Source organism: Episyrphus balteatus, chromosome 2 (genome assembly GCF_945859705.1).
Source record: "Episyrphus balteatus chromosome 2, idEpiBalt1.1, whole genome shotgun sequence".
Taxonomy (NCBI): domain Eukaryota; kingdom Metazoa; phylum Arthropoda; class Insecta; order Diptera; family Syrphidae; genus Episyrphus; species Episyrphus balteatus.
In genome coordinates, this window is record NC_079135.1 from 77685082 (window position 1) to 77694338 (window position 9257).

At 35.1% G+C, this 9257-nt stretch overlaps 1 long non-coding RNA gene across 1 annotated transcript; it reads right to left on the reverse strand.

Moving 5' to 3' along the window:
- Window positions 1-3171: 3171 nt before the first annotated feature.
- Window positions 3172-7251, reverse strand: LOC129912158 (uncharacterized). The gene is made up of 2 exons (XR_008771758.1): window positions 7115-7251; window positions 3172-5033 (listed from the first exon to the last, which is right to left on the reverse strand). It is a non-coding gene; the product is annotated as an uncharacterized LOC129912158 (long non-coding RNA).
- Between the last annotated feature and the right edge of the window lie 2006 nt (window positions 7252-9257).

Below are 9257 nucleotides of genomic sequence, written 5' to 3' on the forward strand. Positions count from 1 at the left end.
AAAATACAATTTGAAAACAATTAAAAACGAGTTGTGTAACTAAAAAAGATTGTTAATAATAACAATAAGTAATAAGTTCAACATCGTGCAGAGATGTTCTTAGCAATTTATTAACTTTTTGTCTAAGGAATATTTTATTTAACGACCTTTATAGCTTTTTCATTCGGCAATAAGATAATAAAATCTCGTTGGACCTTTCTTTATGTTTTTAAGTCATTGTAAATGTTTTTAAAAATATATAATTTTTAGTATTGAAGAATTTTCAAAAAAACAATTTTTACCGTTATGAAGAAAATAAATTTTAATATATATAAATTTATTCATGAATCAAAACAAAATTAAAAGAAAATTTTTTATAAATAATTTTTAGTAAAATAAATTAACTTATAAATAAAACCTAATATAACGTTTTACCGTTAACGAGAAATTAAAAATAAAAAAAAAAACAATCAATCAGTGTTTTTTGTATTTCATTTAACGATTTATTGTTTTCTGAAATTTAAATTAATTACAAATCAAAAATTGATACAATAATGGATAAATTACCATTATCTTCGAATATTAGTTTATGATTTTTCAACTCTAACGCCATGGCTTAACGTTTGCAAGAAAAAAATAATAAAATTAAATATGACATTTGAAATTTCACAGAAATAAAAAAAAATAGACTAGAGTGGAAGCGATTTGACCTGTTCCATTAAACTTTAGAACAAGTCAATTCTTGATTGAAACAAATCGAAAACATTATTTTATTTTTTACATTAAGTTATTTCAATCAATAGTTTTTTAAATAATCGATTTCAAAGTCATAATTTGGGAAAAAGGTTTAAAAAAAAAACGCTTTGAATACTATTTTTGTCAGGATTGTGGATTTCAATACAAAATTTTCTAATAAAATGAACTGCCACAATTGATTGATTGAAAAACAGGAAAACTATGAAATCGATTAATTCAAGAACTATTGATTGCTATTTCCATTCTTTTTACTATAAAAACAAACCCTTAATTTTTTAAACCTTAAAACATCCAACATTTAGAGAAATGGACTTGACCCATTATTATTCTGGACGCCGCATATATTTTTTAACATTTTTGCGCCGTTGTTATAGCATTTTAACTTTGTTAAATATCTCAAAAAATGTCTGAGTATTTTGAATCGTTTTATTACACACATATTTACATATGTACATACACATGTACGTTTCAATTCTCGTAGCTAAGCTTTGTTTTTCTCATATTTTATCATCGTTAAAATGTTTTCGTATGCGATATGGTACAATAAAATAAACTTAACAAACAATGCAACAATTTGCTTGTTAGTCTTCACTCTAATAATACAATAATTTAAACAAATAGAGATATTCAAGAGTAAAAGTTATAAACCATCAAAGACACTTAGTTGATATCGTATCTATATAAATCATTGTAAATCTTAATTCGACTATCTAATTCGTTTATCTAAACTAGCCGAACCCGCACTCAAAATTCGAGTGCCAATTGTAACTTTTATTTATGCTCAAATAAGCACACTATGTAAATCACTTTATTTACTACTAAGAATATGCAACACTTAATTTTTTTCGAAATTCGAGATGTCTTCGAAGGTTCTCGTCTTTGCTTTTAGAAGTTTCCACTTCCAGAAGGGAGAGGGCGTGGTTCAGCACATTTGTTTTTGTTTTTTTCCTCAATTTTAATTTATTGTTTTTATCTATTTCGGTAAAAAAAAATAAACAAAGTATACATTCTGCACATCTAGATAAAATTTCCTATCGTTCGGTATATAATTTATGTCCCTTCGGTTTTTGTGGGCCGCGTATTTTGTACCACAAAATAAGTGTTTGCCGTTTTATTATATGATTCCTTTGAAAGAATAAAATAAATTGTTTGAAATTATGTTTAATGAATGAGTTATTTTTAAAATGATAAGCTGATATTTTTTTCCTAAATGAAATAATTACACTGGTCTGCAACACAATTTTCCATTAAACAATAATAATTCCAAAATGATTTTGGTAATCTGAATTCTAGACTCGGGACATGCTCAGGACAAGCTCGGGACATACTCGGGACATGCTCGGGACATGCTCGGGACATACTTGCGACATACTCGGGAGTCGGGACATACTCGGGACATGCTCGGGACATGTTCGGGACATGCTCGGGATATACTCGTGACATGCTGGGGACATACTGGGGACATGCTCGGAACATGCTAAGAATGCTCGGGACATGCTCGGGACATACTCGGGACATGCTCGGGACATACTCGGGACATGCTCGGGACATACTCGGGACATGCTCGGGACATACTCGGGACATGCTCGGGACATACCTACTCGGGACATGCTCTTGCTCGGGGCATAGGGTGTTTTCATAAACGTCTGCCTTACCTAGACCTTCGTTTGATGTGTTCATGTTCATAAAGTCAGATCTGCGATCGGACTAACTTATAGCGTTTTCGTTTGGTAATTCTTAGAACGGTCCGGGACTGTCCCATCCGGAATTCCAAACGAACAGACTTGGTTCCTTTTTTTTTATTCTGAAGTTTGGGTTTCTTTGTATTTGTGAAACGGCGAATAATGCGAACGCCTGATGAAAGCTTTGTTTTGTTAATTTTTTGTTTATTCCATAAAAATTTATCTATTTTTTTGTTTTCTGTACTTTATTTTAATATACCTAATTTAAAGTTTGGCATGGTAAAAAATCTCAATATTAACAACAAACAATAACATTTCATTAATTTGACGTCTTAAGTGTGAATATGTGTACGAACTCAAAAAGAAGTTTATTTGGCTCTTGATTCGATGTTTTTATTGTTATTAAATGTAAATATTGTAAAAAAATAAAATTGAAAACCAAACATATTAATTATTAGGATGTTGCAAATTGACGATTGTTCTAACGCAGATTTCCAACGTTTATGCTCGGGGCAAGCTCGGGACATGCTCGGTTCATGTTCGGGACAAGATTTTAATGCCGGATAGACGTTTCTCTTATCTCTAGTCACCACTTAAGTAGAGGTAGGGCCGTCAGCCTGTACATTTTGGAATTTTACTTTCAGATACTGCCATTTTAAAGACCTCTTATTTGGCTCTGAAACTGGGCCAATTTAACATACTTACTAAAAAATTTTTTTTACTGAAACAACGCTGTTTGAAACAAATAACAAAATTGAATTTTTCTTTACATAATTTATTTAATGATAAAGTTATAATTATTATTGTAATTTTTTTTAAGCCATTCATGTGCTGATATTTTGGTTTATAAGAATGATGATTTTTACTAGCAAGCTTCTAGCGTCCGATTATATGTCTAGTACCTAGAGTGTCCCCTTTGTCGTTCTACGTTGTATGTTAAATCATTGCAGCGAAGCAAATGGTTTTTTTTTAATAATGCACTGCCAGAAGCGCGATCCGTATCCGCAACAACGCCTATTAAATGGTGATTACTTTCTTAAATCTTTTAATCTTTCATTTTTTTTAATTTTATTTTTTTTATAACTCTAATCATTAATATTAATTTAGTAAAATATTTTTATATATTTCTTTTTTTTTTTGTTTTTGTTTTTATTTTAATAATTTCAACTATTTCTATATCAAAAGCAAATAATATAACTGAACGAAAAAAAAAAATAAAAATAATAATATGTATATTTAAAGATCAAATTGAGTAGTTTTTGTTTGTTGTAGGTCTGTCGTGTTCCATTTTGTAATAAATAGTGTAGAGTAAAAATTGTCATACACAAACAAAAAGAAGGCGTGAAATAAAGAAAAAACTAAAAAAAAAAGAAACTGTACGTTAAATTATGTGAGTGACATCGTAACAAAATAAGTAGAATAAATTGACTTACAAAAAAAAAAACAAAGAAAAGGCATTTTGATGTTAGATCTTAAAATATCCTATGAATTCGATAGTTACAAAATAATTAAGAAAATTTGATGATGATCATATCAACTTTAACATTAATGAGGCAAAACGAACAACCAAATAAGTGTAAACTACGAATAACTTAGTAGCTAATTTTTAACATTTGAGTTTAATGAAACAAAAGAAATAGAAAAAAAAAACAAAAATAAAACTAAGCATCTCAGTGTGTTGCATATGTTTTACCAATTTTTATATTTTTTTTATTTTCATAGTCTCCATGATGAAATTTTATTCAAACTCCAATTATGTTGTTGCTGTTATTTCATGTTTGTGCATACATTTTTCGCAGAATATTTTTTTTTTTTTAATTTTTATTTTGTATCAGGCCAACACTTTGATTGATGATAATTGTAAAATTATATATAATAATTATTATTTTGTTCAATAAAATATTCTTAGATTATTCTGTTTACAAATTAGAAAGGCAACATCATTGCTTTTTGTCGGCTGTCGTATTTAAACATACCTATTTGAACTCGTAATTTATTAATGAAGTATGTAAACTTACTAAACTAATTCTATTTGTTTCAGTTCAGCATGTAAAATATCAAAATGCCTTTTTAGTAGTAATATAATAATTTATATATATATTTTTTTTTATTTTTATTTTTTTTTTTTATATTTTTTATATTTATTTAAAATAATACGTAACTAAATCGCGCAGTGAAATTTCTTCCTTTTTCTTTATTGTAATTTTATGTACATTTTTAATTTTAATAAATTCTCCTTTTCAATTATAATTCTCGTCTTCATTTCATACTCATTTACTGGTTGTTTTTTGTTTTTTTTTTTCAAGCATTAAACGATCTCAACTATATACAAAATGCTTAAAATTTGCTTGGAAGAAGCAAAACATTGCTGCCTCAAAATCAAATCATGAACCGAGCATGAGTACATTATCTTATTGGTAAAACTTTAAGAATACATAAATTTTTTTTTGTTTTTCTTCTAAATTTATGGCTTCAACAATGTAATCGTGCATTAGGTTTTTTTTTTGTTTTTTTTTTTTATGGTGATAATAGTAGGTTTTAATAAAATCAGTCGTGTATTTCCACCCACTTTGCAAGATTTCTAGCCACTAATTCCTTATTGATAAATATAACGTTCTGCAAATAGAAATAAAATTTATTTTGTTAAAAACATAAATTGATAAAATTTGTATTTGAACAGAAAATATTTTTATGAAGTTCCAAGAAATGGGTGTTACAAATTAATTGTTAATATTCTTATTTTTTTTTTTACTTTTTTTTGTAATTTTAAAAAATCAAAAAATGTTTCTTGGAAATTTATAAATGTATTTATGTACCTTTGACACCATATATGTATGAGTTATGTATTCTATGTTAGATAAATTTAATCTATGTTACGTATCGACATTACTGATATTGATTTAGTCTGTTTTGATGTGGCATGAGTAGAAAAATTAATATGAAAATCAAAAAGGATGAATATTGCAATAATGAATGAAATAACAAAATCTCTTGTATATTACCACAAAGTTCGTAAGTATTATACAGGGAACTTGATGGAACTTCTTTTAAGGACTTTGCACATGAGCTACGAACTACGAACTGCGAACTGTGGATGGTCGCATATTTTGACATATCTTTCACATAACAATTCGCAGACAGCGACGAATTGTCAATTGGGTTCAGAATAGAAAACAAAAACAAGAGTAATTTTGAGGTTAAGTCGCGCGCGAACAATTTATTCGTTGTAGTGTGGATGGTATGTGGAACGCGAATAGAGTTTGACAATTCGTAGCAACCAAACTGCAATTCGTAACTACCAAATTGTTTTTACAAATTTTTCTTATTTTAGCAAACAAAATGCAAATTTTAGTATTCTAACATTAGAATCAATCCTTATAATTTGAATCATTTTTTGTTTGAAATTGAGTCGTAGAAATGTGTTAAATCTCGTTTGTTCGTCCATTCGTTCATTCGTTGGTCGCTCTCATGTGCAAAGTCCTTTAATGGTCACATAAATAAATAAATCAGATTAGCCTGTGAACATCACACCAGACACATTTAAAGGGATATTAGAATGAATTTGATCGACAAAAAAAAATCAATTTTTGAATTGATATTGTTCGAATCATCCATTCTTAACTTCAATGTCCTTTGGTTCAAGTTGTTTTTTGAAGACGCGTCTTGCACACTTAGCCTCAAAACTTTAAACGCGTTTTTCTCAAAATAACACTTATGGACTATCAACTTTCGTCCAACGTCTTCCATACACCAACCATATTGACAGAATGCAAAGAAAACATCGGGATGTCAGTGGCAGTAACGAAATAGAAGCGCCTTAAATGGGGTTGACGGTCAATTGGGGAAACCAAGAGCGCTATTACGAAAGTGAATATTAGCTATGTTTTATTTTCCTCGTGATCCAGATCAGATCATGCTTTAAAATGCGTTTAAAAATGCATAACTTGCACAGGAGTTGAATTCTTTAAAATTAACTGCTTTTATCAAATTCATTTTCAGTGGACAAGTATTTGAACCGAGTCAAACCACTGATCAATTGTGACGAGTTTAATTATGCCCCCAAGTTATATGCTAACACCTGTTCATACAATCGTCAATATTTATTTCGTTGGTGATAGATCTCAATCACATCACAAGGTTTGAAAGAGAAGCGTTCGAACGCATTGTATATATAGAACAAAATTTTTCAATGGATCAAGCCCGTTTTTTGTTTTAATTTCCTTAATTTTACATCATGACATCTTTGAAAATGCAGTTGAAGACGTTCATATTCAAGTAGAGGAATAGGTCGCAGATATAGACAAGTGATGTTCACAGAAAATAAAAGCTTTAGCTTCTTATACTCTCTTCACACTTTGCCCATATTAAATTTGCCTCATGCAACTATAGGCGTTTTTTTTTTAACTCAGTACTTTTTTAATTTTAAAGGCAAAGGTGATAGCGAGCCTCTTTTCAGACAATGAAAGGGTTCTTTTTCATGTATTCGGTTCTGAATATGTGTTCATTGTTCAATAGTAATTTTAAAAAAAGAAGTTGACGTTGTCTATTAAAAATATGTTTCCTCTTTTACGGATTTCACACCTCAAATATGGAAAAAATCCAAGCAATAATTTCTCCGCACTGTTATTACTCGCCTCATGCTTTGATTTAATTATATTTATTAAAAAAAAACATAAAAATATAAAATTAATACTTACATTAGGTCCTAAGCAAGCGAATAAATATATTTCTGGTATATTGTGACTATTATAGCCAGCGACTTGTGCTTGTAAGACTATACCTTTAGTAAGTTTACATAAGATATCTGCTGCTTCTGGCGACCAGCACTTATCTGTTAGTTAAAAAAAAAAGAAAAAACAAATCATCAGTTATAATTCAAATAAATATCAAATGGTACGCGTCTGTGAACTGAATCGGGTAGGTCTACTGGCGACGATAGGTTCTCGTAGTCTTCGTCAATGGAACGTAAAGTTTTGTTTTCAGCAACTTGTATCTTTGTGCTCAATACTTCGGAATCTATTGGCATTTGTTTGCTAGGAGAAGATCTATTATTAATTTGTATTATTTTGATGGGGGCCGATTTTCCAAACATTTTGGTAGCTGGATTGTCATCATCATTTTCGGAAGTATTAATTGTACCGTTTATATTCATGGATGCAGATTTTTTTGGTGCCCCACGTGCCCCACGTGGGTCTTGCCCCATGTGGGTCATGCCCCATGTGGGTCATGCCCCATGTGGGTCATGCCCCATGTGGGTCATGCCCCATGTGGGTCATGCCCCATTTCGGTCATGCCCCATGTGGGTCATGTCCCATGTGGGTCATGCGTAATGCCCCATGTGGGTCATGCCCCATGTCGTTCATGCCCCATGTGGGTCATGCCCCATGTGGGTCATGCCTCATGCCCCATGTGGGTCATGCCCCATGTGGGTCATGCCCCATGTGGGTCATGCCCCATGTGGGTCATGCCCCATGTGGGTCATGCCCCATGTGGGTCATGCCCCATGTGGGTCATGCCCCACGTGGTCATGCCCCACGTGGGTCATGCAACATGTGGGTCATACCTCATACCCCATGTGGGTCATGCCCCATGTGGGTCATGCCCCACGTGGGTCTTGCCCCATGTGGGTCATGCCCCATGTGGGTCATGCCCCATGTGGGTCATGCCCCATGCGTCATGCCCCATGTGGGTCATGCCCCATGTGGGTCATGCCCCATGTGGGTCATGCCCCATGTGGGTCATGCCCCATGTGGGTCATGCCCCATGAGGGTCATGCCCCATGTGGGTCATGCCCCATGTGGGTCATGCCCCATGTGGGTCATGCCCCATGTGGGTCATGCCCCACGTGGGTCATGCCCCATGTGGGTCATGCCCCACGTGGGTCATGCCCCATGTGGGTCATGCCCCACGTAGGTCATGCCCCATGTGGGTCATGCCCCATGTGGGTCATGCCCCATGTGGGTCATGCCCCATGTGGGGCATGCCCCATGTGGGTCATGCCCCATGTGGGGCATGACCCACATGGGGCATGACCCACATGGGGCATGACCCACATGGGGCATGACCCACATGGGGCATGACCCTCATGGGGCATGACCCACATGGGGCATGACCCACATGGGGCATGACCCACATGGGGCATGACCCACATGGGGCATGACCCACATGGGGCATGACCTTCATGGGGCATGACCCACATGGGGCATGACCCACATGGGGCATGACCCACATGGGGCATGACCCACATGGGGCATGACCCACATGGGGCATGACCCACATGGGGCATGACCCACATGGGGCATGACCCACATGGGGCATGACCCACATGGGGCATGACCCACATGGGGCATGACATACGTGGGGTATGACCCACATGGGGCATGACCCACATGGGGCATGACCCACATGGGGCATGACTAACAAGCGGCATGACCCACATGGGGCATGACCCACATATGGCATGACCCTCATGGGGCATGATCCACATGGGGCATGACCCACATGGGGCATGACCCACGTGGGGCATGACCCACATGGGGCATGACCCACGTGGGGCATGACCCACATGGGGCATGACCCACGTGGGGCGAGACCCACATGGGGCATGACCCACATTGGGCGTGACCCACATGGGGCATGACCCACAAGGGGCATGACCCACATGGGGCATGACCCACATGGGGCATGACCCTCATGGGGCATGATCCACATGGGGCATGACCCACATGGGGCATGACCCACATGGGGCAAGACCCACGTGGGGCATGACCCACATGGGGCATGACCCACATGGGGCATGACCCACATGGGGCATGACCCACATCCCGAATAGCACAAAAT